This window comes from Mandrillus leucophaeus, unplaced genomic scaffold (genome assembly GCF_000951045.1).
Source record: "Mandrillus leucophaeus isolate KB7577 unplaced genomic scaffold, Mleu.le_1.0 Scaffold148, whole genome shotgun sequence".
Classification (NCBI taxonomy): Eukaryota; Metazoa; Chordata; class Mammalia; order Primates; family Cercopithecidae; genus Mandrillus; species Mandrillus leucophaeus.
This window is the reverse complement of record NW_012101454.1, coordinates 4580535-4593216: the sequence shown is the minus strand read 5'-3', so window position 1 is coordinate 4593216 and position 12682 is coordinate 4580535.

Here is a 12682-nt window from a genome sequence, read left to right as displayed (position 1 = left end):
AAACATATGAAAAAAAGCTCATCATCACTGGTCATTAGAGAAATGCAAATCGAAACCACAACGAGATACCATCTCATGCCAGTTAGAATGGCAATCATTAAAAAGTCACAAAACTACAGATGCTGGAGAGGATGTGGAGAAATAGGAATGCTTTTACACTGTTGGTGGGAGCATAAATTAGTTCAACCATGTGGAAGACAGTGTGGCGATTCCTCAAGGATCTAGAACCAGTAATACCATTTGACCCAGCAACCCCATTACTAGGTATTATACCCAAAGGATTATAAATCATTCTACTATAAAGACACATGCACACATATATTTATTGCAGCACTGTTCACAATAGCAAAGACTTGGAACCAACCCAAATGCCCATCAATGATAGACTGGATAAAGAAAATGTGGCACATATACACCATGGAATACTATGCAGTCATAAAAAAGGATGAGTTAATGTCCTTTGCAGGGACATGGATGAAGCTGGAAACCATCATTCTTAGCAAACTAACACAGGAACAGAAAACCAAACACCGCATGTTCTCACTCAAAAATGGGAGTTGAACAATGAGATCACATGGACACAGGGAGGGAAACATCACACACTGGGGCCTGTCAGGGTTGGGGGCTAGGGGAGGGATAGCATTAGGAGAAATACCTAACATAGATGATGGGTTAATGGGTGCAGCAAACCACCATGGCACATGTATACCTATGTAACAAACCTGCACCTTCTGCACAAGATTCCCAAAACTAAAAGTATATATGTATATATATAAAAGGGTATTCTGGGCTTGAAATACAAAAAAGTTAAATATCACCTAGTAAATATGCACAAAGACTTTGTATTAATGTAGGAAAATATTTATGTTAAAACATTTTGTCAAAAAAGCCAGATGCAAAATTACAAATATATTACCCTCTCTGTTTCATAGTCCTCTTTAAAGTAGCAAACCTAAGCAAACAAAAATAAAGCTGCTTTTTCAAATCTGGACAGAAATACACTAAAACATGAAACAATGGTGGCGATACGAGTTTTTTCTACTTTTCTATATTTTCCTAATTTTCTATAATAAACAATTAATGATTCTATAATGAAAAAAAAAAACATGCATTATATTTATTTTAGGAGAAGCAATTACCTCAGAGTTGAGGCTTCAGAGAATGGTATCTTGAAGTTTCAGGGAAATTGTAAAAATAGCCTGTATGTTTAGAACTTCGGAGAGTGATAATAAGGTGAGATCTGATTTTTAAAAGACTACTGTGTGACAACGTGCAGAATGACTTGGAGGCCAGGAAATAAGGGAAGAGATGCTTTGTGGCATGTTTGATGGTGCCCTGTGTGTAGATTTCACCTTGGCCAAGAGGGCCAAGTTTCTCTTCATGCTACCATCACACCACAGGTGTCTCAGAGTACCAAGGAGGCTGTTGCTTTCATCATACCCCAGGAATATCAACAAAGATTATAGCTATACCTTTCAAGAAAGTTAAATATTTTATGCCCATTCTTTCTAACTGCCAGTCTTCTGTTGCTGTATCTTTGCAGGGGCCCAAAGCAGTATCCAAATAGAAGAGAGGAGGTAGAACAATACTAAAAACAGGATTCTAAAACTAAAGAATATTTTGCCACCTATTTCTCAGCCTGAAGTAGGCCTGACCTAGGGAAGAGGAAAAGTTATAAATTTAATGAGACTTTTGAGTTTCACCAAAAACTTTAGTTTTTAAAACTGGACTGCACTTTAGTTTTTAAAATTTTTTAATCTTTAAAACTACTGTTTTTAGTGTGTCTTATTCACCTTAGTTAATTTAAAAAGGCACTTGCTTTAACGATTCTATAAATAAAATGACTGCCCACTAATATGTGATATCGTTCATTTAAAAACACTTGCTTTAATGATTCTATAAATAAAGTGACCACCCACTAATGTGTGATTTTTGTAAAGCATGGCATTTTTTGTAAAGCATGGTGTTTTTTGTAAAGCAGTATTTCTTATAAGAATCTTATTGATCACACAGGAGTGGTAAGAATGTCAAATGTAATGATGCATACAATCTAAACTAGACAGGCTGAAAGAATTTACATAATGTAAAAACATGCACATTAAAAATTAGCCCTGTGGACAAGATGCATGCAGCAGGAAGAGTGGGTGACAGAAGCTAGGGATCCTGTTATAATCAGTGGAGGGTCCATATGCAGTGAAACTGACTTTTTCTCTCCATTAGAGTAAATAACTTTTACTAACAGATACAGGTATTTCACACACATTCAAATACAGAAGGATGAACTTTGACCTGCTACCTCTACAGTCTACAATGACATAACTGTGGTCTATCTGATACTCCCAGGAAATCATAAAGAGTAAACCCCATGCAACTTTCATGTAAGTAGCAAAAAGCATCAAGTCATTTATTCTAGATTGAACTTTGAAGATGTTTAACTTTCAACCTTATATTTGTAAAGAACATATGTCTCCATAGGTTACATTTTCTTCACAACTGACGTGCACTTAGAGTGGGGAAACTGTGATGACTTGTTTCACGTAACAGTGATAACTGAAGTACTCTTAAAAATGTGAGAAATTTTTAATAAGATCTTTTATTAAACCTAACGTGTAACATGAATCATGTACAGCTTTAAGCCAAAAGGTAGAAGGGAGTGCATTTGAACTGTCATGCTTTTACTTTTTATATTCTATAGCTTCTACCACTGTTCCAAAGAATGTAGCCGACCACAACTGCTTCTTTACTTACCAAATCAGGAATAGTTTGAATTCCTAGATTGGAGGAAATCCAAAATAAAAGAAACGCCACTTTTTTAAACCCCCCCCGGGACCGTTTTAGAAGCTAGACCAAAACTACAAATTATTCAAGTTTCCTGTTAAGCAGTGGTTTGGTTTTGTTATTTCCCTGTGTGTAATGGTCTCAAAGCAAACCACGTAAAAACTTGTTAACACTGCAAGAAAGTTGACCTTTGGTATACTTCCCATAAAAAATCAGAAATCTTCAACAGCAATTCAGAGTCAGGTTTTCTTTGTTTTTGTTTTGTTTTGTTCTTTATTAAATATACCCCCAAGTATCCTGCTTTGCACTAACTGTTATGGCAAATGAGTTTTGGGGGTGCTATTCTTGACAACTTATGCCTAAAGGTCCTCTTATGGAGATTTCTCTGGTTTTAAAACAAGTTGGCAGATTCTGTGAAACTAAAGAGAAGAAGTCTCTCTGAATGATTTTAAGTTACTGCTTGAATTGCAAATTCATATTGGGGGAAAAAACATTAAAGTAACTTGAAAGTCTCTTTTACTGGCAACTTCAAATGCAAAGTATTTTGTTTTAAATTTCTAAAGCGTAGGTTAAGGGATACGGTTTTCCAAAGCTGAATGTACTCATCTGGAGCTCAGCATTTCTGCTCTTCTAAAACTCCTAGGTGGAAACGCTACTGTTTTGACGACCTGTGATTGGATGAACTGATCCGTCTCAGCTGGTAGCATCCCTTTTCTTCCATGTTAAGCATTTTAAAAATTCTAGAATAGATGTGTCTTGCCAGTCTTAAATAGAAATTTCATTCCAAGTGTCTCCGGAGAGTCATATACTATTTACAGGAATCCATCTTCATTCTTCTCATTTTTATACACCTTGGAAACCAGTGTGGAAATGCTCACCATACTGCTTCTGCTCATCAACAGGAAGAAGCTTGATCAGCATTCAGCTGTAAGCACCTTCTAATTATTTTGATTAGTTACTCATGTTGACATGGTCTGGCATGAGAAGCTTGGTTTTATCCAATAAAGGAGGCTGCTTCTCACCCCTTGTATCTTTCTGTTATCCTTGGGATTTTGGTAGGATGTTGCCCTCTGGTAAGTTGGACATCTACTCTTTGTTCCAAGATGTGGTGCTGCTGGAAGTTCCCCTATGTATGCCGCAGGAGGGTGGTTGGCAGCGGTGGCTCTGACTCTAGTGACATTGACTGCTCTTGTAATTCGTCATCCCCACAGCCAGGTCAGCTAGACTGGACTGTTTATTGTGTGACAGTGACCAGAAAGGTTACATTCCTTGCCTGAGAGTTCTTCCAGGGTTGGTTTAGAATGGATCTGCAGGGCAGAGAGCGGTGAGAAACAAAAATGCTGTACTTTGCCTTACCTACAAAGTCCATCATTGGGTAAACCAGCCGCTCCAGGATTAGGAGTATTTGGAGACTAATCGGTCATATGCTATGCAAGATGGGTCTCTTTTTATCTCACTTAGCTCATTTCAGGGGCAGGACAAGTTCCACAATGCCACACAGCATGTGTTTAGGAAGAGACTTTACTGGAAAAAGGGACGAATTATTGGGCTAAATTATTGGGAAGGTAATTGGAAGAATTATCAAGGGAAGAGACAGCAGGTCACCATTCTCCCATCATCCCACAGAGAAGTATGCTGGAGCAGGGTGCCCTGCTGGATGTGCAGTGTGGGTCTATATTCCAATAGTGGAAACTAACCCCGTGATATCGTTTTTATAGGGCACATGTGAGAAAGCAGCCTGTTGCAGGGAGAGACATGCTGCTGGAGGCTGAGGTTTACAGACTTTGTCTAGGAATGCTAGTCATCCAGCATATGGCAACCTTGAGCTTATGGGAGAGTGCGTGGGGCTGGAGGGATGGGTTGGGAAGGGGGCTGGTCACTTGAGCAGCTGGTGTGAGTGCAGCCTCTCATACTGTGAGAAGGAGCCTCCCATCCCAGCTGGCCGATTGTCCTGGCAACCAAGAATGAGAATTTTGAGGTCACTTCTGGCTCTTCTGATGGATTGCCTCACAATATGGGGGAGAGGAAAAAAAAAAAGAGGAAACAGGTGAATTCCAGCTTTCAGGCCTAAATAATTGCATATCTAAAGGAGGAGCAGGACGGGAGTAGGTAGGAATTCCAAGAAGAGAAGATGGGAGAAGTTTGAGGAAAAGACAAAGGTATTTATATTAAAAAGCAGCCACCATTTCCTTGGTTGCACAGACAAATGAGAATGTGTTGAAAACTAAACTGATAAGTCTGCCAAATTCAAATAATTTCATCAGCTATTTTCTGATAAAGTGGGTTAGAAGATAAATGCCTATTAACTTGTTTAAGAGAAGAAATATTAAAATAACTGTGTTCTTTTGCCCTCACCCCACTCTCAGAATAGTAGAAGCCAGTAGTTTCAGTACTGTCACAAATTTATTTAATGGAGTTGCTGCCTGGGCATCCATTTTAGACCTAACGCAAGTTACTGGAACCCGGTAGTACCCCGTCGCATTTGACCAGGTGAAAACTTCCTCTCCCTGTGTGGTTGTTTACAATATAGCCCACGTGTTCCTCATCCCACAGCTGCTGGCCATGATAAAACCTAATGGCCCGCACCAGAGTCATGTTAATAAGTTCCCCCCTTCGTCTGTGTTTTCTTTAAACCAGACAATTCACAACCCCCTCAGGAAGCCTAATGGGCCTTAATGAAAGCCTCATCCCACATGTGCTCTCTCCTCTCTCGCTCCCCACTTGGTGGTTGAGCTCTCTGTTGCCTCCAGACTTCCTGTGGACCTCCCGTTGGGACCCCTAACCTCTCTGGGATATGTAAGTCATACATTTCTTCTGTTTCATGCAATTTGGTTTCACCTCCTCATTGTGTCTCACATGACCATCACACTTGAACCAGGGCTCTCCTAGCAAGTGGCTATCTTGGTTTATGGCCATTCTCCACAGAGACCTCGAGACCAAATTAGAAACTACAAAAATCACAACACAGTACTTACAGTTTTAACATTAAGCTAGTAAACAATTTAGTCCATAATGCCTTAGGACTGAACCTTCAGCAAGTCACTGTAGGCTACGGGGCTGAGAACTTGCATTTAGAAATGATGTGTGGGCAAAGTTATCACAGCATATTGTTTTGAAATAACAGGATTGCAAATAACTAAAATCATTAAAAGGGTAGTCATGACATAAATTATGTTATACAATTCAATAGAATATAATGCAGCTGTAAAAAAAAAAATTGAGGATACTTTGTTATTCACTGATTCTTAATGACATCCAAAATTCATTGTTAGGTTAAAAAAAGGTGCCAAACAATGTACGGTCTATACTATCACTGGTGTAAGAAGGAATGGTAGTGGTGGGGAGTACATGTAGGCATGGTCTTCTATACACATAGAATATTTTTGGAAAGATGTGCAAGAAACAATGTTCATTGCCTTCAGGAAGGGGTCACCAGGTGGCTGGGGGCAAAGGTGAGCACTATCTTGTCAAAATATATTTTGTGTCTTTTGAACCATATGAATGTATTATTTACTTTGAAAAAAATATGGTTTAAAAACAGCATATAAAGCCTTACATATTTTCTCTTTCAGACAAAGTTTCTCTACATTTGTTCATTGTCTTTCACTAAAAATTGGTTTTTTTTTTGTTTTTTTTTTTTGGATTCTTTGTTGAAACACAGTAGAGTGTGTTTTTAAGTTTGGTGAAGAGTGTGAACTTTGGAGTCAGATAGACCTGGGTGGAGAGCTGGTTCCACTAATGAATGGCTATGGGAACTTATGTAGCCTGCCTTACCTGAATCTCAGATTTCTTGCTTACAAAATGAAGTTGGGGATACCCTTCATAGGGCTTATTGTGAGAAGTATACCAGGTAAATCTACACAAAATTCTAGCAGAGTTTCTAAGAAACTCTAAATGCCCAAAAAGTGATAGCTATTACTACTAAGTGTAATTTAATGGTTAATTTTTCTTTTGCTATGCTGAAATATGAACATACTGAGAGGGTTTGGGGCTCAATCAGACCTATGACAATTTGGTCATTTTCATTTATCAGGTTATCAATAAAGTCTAAGGATGAGAACTGTGTGAAAACTATAGGTAGTTGTATTCTATTTTGCTGCATAATAAATTCTTCAGAACTTAGCAGTGCTGAGCAAATATTTACATTCTTTCTGAAAATTAGGAATCTGAGAATGGCTTAATTAGGTGGTTCTAGCTCAGGGTCTCTCATGAAGCTGGAGTCAAGCTGTCAGTTGGGGCTGTTGTCTCTGAAGGTTTGACTGGGGCTGGAGGATCCACATCCAAAATGGCCTGCTTGACTTGGCTGTTGGCAGGAGACCTCAGGTCCTTGCCATGTGGGCCTCTTCTTAGGCCTACTTGGGTGTTCTCAAAACATGGAAGCTGGTTTCTTCCCAGTGAGTGGTCTCCCCTAAAAAAAGCAGGGGATCTTAGGCCAGGCGTGGTGGCTCATGCCTGTAATCCCAGTGTTTTGGGAGGCTGAGGCAGGTGTATTACGAGGTCAGGAGATCAAGACCATCCTGGCTAAGACGGTGAAACCCCATCTTTACTAAAAATACAAAATCAAGGGGATCTTTTAGGACATGGGCCAAAGTCACACAGCATCACTTCTGCCTTACTTGATTCCTTAGAAGCTGGTCACTATGTCCAGCCTGTAGTCAAGAGGTAAGGAATTAGGCTCCTTCTCTTGAGGGACAAACAGCAAAGAATTTGTGGACATATTTTTTAAAATACCACAAAAGAGTATCCTTATAATTTATCGTTCAAACTTGGACACTTTTAGAAGTGAAAAATGGTGTTATTAAAAACCAAGACTGGACAGTAAGTGCAAACTGGGACCCTCCTGAGCAAAATAGGCTGTATAGTCACTGAGGTATACATCTTCAACCTCTCATGAAAGTAAGTCTCAGATCAAGAGGTGTACAAATACCTATTACAAGCAGACTCCCAGTCATACCACTTGCTCTGTAAGCTCAGTGTAGTCCTGATAACTCTGATCATTTAGGAACTCTAGTAACCACTTTGCCTGAAAGGCTCATTCCCAGGAAAAATGAGAAAGTGTTCTGACTGAAAGATCAGCTAACTTTCTAATTGTGTCAGACAAAAGAACCCTTCACTGGGGGAGGCATGCAAGATAGGGTTCTACATTTTAGGAGTCTTTTCCCAAAGTGTTAAGCTGCCAGGCTCTTCATTTCTCATACTTCGGTTCATCTAAGAGTAGAGGCATATCATTCATTTCTCTATTGAAAATGATCTTATATAATCTCTTCTGAAACTCTTTAAGTGCAGATTCAGATAGCAAGTTTTGAAGCTCTGGTAGAATTATCCAGAGTACAACATCTTTCATATGCAGCCCACCTTTCAAGTATGAGTTTATGATTAGAGTACATTGAGTGTTAAGCATCTTCTTGGGTACAGATTAACGCTAATTTAAACCGACACCTACAAATCACATTATGTATGCTGAAGTACTTTAAATTTCAGACAGCATTTAAAAAACTCAATAACTGGGTTTCCAAGCAACCAACCTTCAGTTTTAAACAATTCCATTAAAGAACTATCATTTCAAAAGGAAAATGGAAGTTACAGGCTAGAGAAATTCAGATTCGTAATAACAAATTTTTTTCCTACAGAAATTTCTATGTAAAGTGTTTTCTTTAATAGTGGATAGCTATAAAATTCTCCCCCCATCCTTATTGAGGTATAACTGACAAAAATTGTATATATTTAAGATATACAATGTGATGTTTTGATAAACATATACATTATGAAATGATTCCCCCATCTAATTAACAACCTATTCCTTCACATAGTTACCTTTTTTTGGGGGGGGGGGATGAGGGGTGTGTGCAAGATCTACTTAAGATCTATCTTAGCAAGTTTCAAGTACACAATACGTTGTTATTAACTGTAACCACCATGTTGGACATTAGCTCTCTAAAACTTTCTGAGAGCTTGTACCCTGTTACCCACATTTTGCCATCACTCACCTGCCTCCCTGGGGACAACCACTATTCTACTCTGTCTCTGTAAGTTCAACATTTTTAGTTCAACTGTAAGTTCAACATTTTAGTTCTCTGTAAGTTCAACATTTTTAGATCCCACATTCTATGAGTTTGACTTTTTTAGATTTTAAATTCCCAGACCCTGACAACCTCAATTCTACTCTTTCCATGGGTTCAACTTTTTTAGATTCCATCTTATAGATTTTTTATTTAAGTGAGATCATGCAGCATTTGTCTTTCTGTGTCTGGCTTATTTCACTTAGCTTAATGTTCTCTAGGTTTATTAATGTTTTTACAAATGGCAGGATTTCCTTCTTTTTAAAGGCAGAGTAATAATTCATTATATACCACATTTTCCTTACCCATTTATCCACTGATAAATACTTAGGTTATTTCCATATCCTATTCCATTGACTATGGTGAATAATGGTGCAATGAACATGGGTGTGTAGATATCTCTTTTAGATGCTGATTTTATTTCCTTTGGATATATTCTCAGAAGTGAAATTGTTGGATTATACAATTTTTATTTTAGGTTTCTTGAGGAGCTGCATACTGTTTTCCATAATGGCTGTAATAATTTACACTCCCACCGGTAGTGTACAGAATTCCCTTTTCTCTACATCCTTGCTGACATTTGAAATTTTTGACTTTTTGATAATAGCCACTCTAACAGTGTGAAGTGATGTCTCCTTATGGTTGTGATGATTAGTGGATGCTGACCACTTTTTCATATAGCTGTTGACCATTTGTATGTTTTATTTGAAAAAAAAGTCTATTCAGACCCTCTGCCCATTTTTATTATTTATTTATTTATTTTGCTCTTGAGTTGTATGAGTTCCTTTTATATTTTGGATATTAGCCCCTTACCACATATATAGTTTGCAAATATTTTCTCCCATTCCATGGGTTGCCTTTGCATTTTGTTGGTTGATTCTTTCACTGTGCAGAAACTTTTTACTTTGGTGTAGGCCCACTTGTTTATTTTTGCTTTCATTGCCTGTGCCTTTGCTGTGATATTCAAAAAATCATTGCCAAGTACAACATCAAGGAGGATTTCCCCTAGGTTTTCTTCTAGTAGCTTTATAATGAAGGTCTTATGTTTGAGACTTTAATGCATTTTGAATTGAGTTTTCACATATGTAAGATAAGGGGACAATTTCATTCTTTTGCATGTAGATATCCAGTTTTCTTGGCACCATATTTTCTGAAGAGATTATTCTTACCCTATTGAGTATTGTTGATGCTTTTGTCAAAGATTAGTGACTATACATGTGAGATTATTTCTGTGTTCCCTGTTCTGTTCTATTTTTCTGTGTGTCTGGTTTTATGCCAGTACCATATTGTTTTGATTGCTACAGTTTTGTGATATAATTTGAAATTAGGTAATGTGATGCCTCTAGCTTCCCCCCAACCTTTGGTGTCTTTGTAGTTACATACACACTTTAGGATTTTTTTGTTTCTATGGAAACATGTGATTGGAATTCTTATATGGATTGCATTGATCACTTTGGGTAATATGAACATTTTAACATTAATTCTTCCAATCCATGAACATAGGATATCTTTCTATTTATTTGTGTCATCTTCAATTTCTTTTGTCAATGTTGTATAGTTTTCAGTGTTCAAATCTTTCACCTCCTTGGTTAAATGTATTCCTAAGTTTAATGCTTTTTGATATTATTCCAAATGGGATTATTTTCTTGACTTTTTCCCCCTAGATCATTCATTGTTAGTGTATAGAAACCACTGACAGGCTGCAATGGCTCACAGCTATATCCCAGGGCTTTGGGAGGCCAAGATGGGAGGATCACTTGAGGCCAAGAGTTCAAGACTAGCTTGGGCAATAAAGCGAGAGAGAATGAGAATGTTACCTAATTTTGTATGTTGATTTTGTATCCTGCTACTTTACTGAAATTGTATAGTTCAAACAGTTTTTTTGGTGGAGCCTTTAGGGCTTCTACATACAGGATTATATTATCTGCAAACAGACAATTTTACTTCTTCATTTCTGATTTGGATGCCTTTATTTCTTTTCCTTACCTAATTATTCTGGATAGGACTTTCATTACTATATTAAATAGAAATTCCGGAGAATTGGGTATTGTTGTCTTATTCCTGATCTTAGAGGAAAAGCTTTCAGCATTTCACCATTGAATACAATCTTTGCTGTAAACTTGTAGTATATAACATTTATTATTTTGAGGTACATTTCTTCTATACCTAATTCATTGAGAGTTTTAATCATAAAATAATAAATTTAAAAAAAAATGCTTTTCCTGCATTTCTTGAGATGATCATTTGGTTTTCTTCATTCTGTTAATGTGATGTATCACATTTATAGATTTGCATATATTACAACATCTTTGTATCCTCAGGATAAATCCAACTTGAACATGCTGTATGATTCTTTTAATGTTCTGTTGAATTTGGCTTGCTAGTATTTCGTTGAGGATTTTTGCATCTATATTCATTAGGGTTATTAGCCTGTAGTTTTCTTTTCTTGTAGTGTCCTTGTCTGTTTTTGATATAAAGGTAATGCTGGCCTCATAAAATAAGTTTGATTCCCTCATCTTTAATATTTTTGAAGAGTTTAAGGCAGATTGGTATTTTTTTTTATAATGTTTAGTAGAATTGACCAATGAAGCCATTCTGTCCTGAGCTTTTTTATTGGGAGATTTTTGATTACTGATACAATCTCCTTACTCATTATAAATCTGTTCAGATTTTCTATTTCTTCATGATTCAGGTAGGTTGTATGTTTCTAGGAACTTGCTCATTTTTTTCTAGGTTATCCAATTTGTTGGCACTTAATTGTTCATAGTAGTCTCTTATGATCCTTTTTATTTCTGTGACATCAGTTGTAATGTGTCCTGTTTCATTTTTGATTTTCAGTCTTTTTCTTAACTATTGCCAATTTTGTTTATCTTTTCAAAAAACAAAGTTTTAGTTTTGATCTTTTCTATGGTTTATCTAGTCCTTATTTCATTTATTTTTGTTTTAATCTTTCCTTCTGAAAACTTTGCATATAGTTTGTTCTTTTTATGTAGTTCTTTGGAGTGTAAGGTTTATTTAAGATCTTTTTTCTTTTCATGCAGGCACTTACTGCTATTAATTTCCCTTTTATAACTGCTTTTGCTGCATTACCTAAGTTTTGATATGTTGAGTTTCCATTTTCATTTGTCTCAGATATTTTAAATTTCCAGTTTGACTTCTTTTTTGATCTAGTGATTATTCAGGAATGTATTTAATTACCACATATTTTGGATCCTTCCAGTTTTTCTCCTGTTATAAATTTCTAATTTCATATAACTGTGATTTTAAAAACTACTTGATATGATTTCAATCTTCTTAAATTTGGGATTTGTTTTGTGGCCTAACATTTGATCTGTCCTGGAGAATGTTCTGTGTATGCCTGAGAAGGATGTGTACCCTGCTACTTTGGGATAGAATGTTCTGTACATGTCTGTTAAGTCTGGCTGGTGTAAAATGAACTTTAAGTCCAGTGCTCCAATGCTTTTATGTTATCTTTTCTGTTAGGATGATCTGTCCATTGTTGAAAGTAGGGTATTGAAGTCCCCTACTATTATTGAATTGTTATGTATATTTCCCCTGGGATCTGTTAATATTTGTTTCATATATTTAGGTGCTCTGACATGCATATATATTTATAGTTATGTCCTTTTGATGAACTGACACCTTTATCATTATGCAATGACTTTTTTTGTCTCTTATGACAGTTTTTGACTTAGTCTATTTTGTCTGATGTTAAGTGTAACCACTTTGCTCTCTTTTGGTTAATATTAGCATGGAATATCTTTTTCTATACCTCCACTTTCAGACTATATATGACCTTAAAGCTAAAGTGAGTCTGTTGAGAGCAGCATATAATTTTTTTTTTT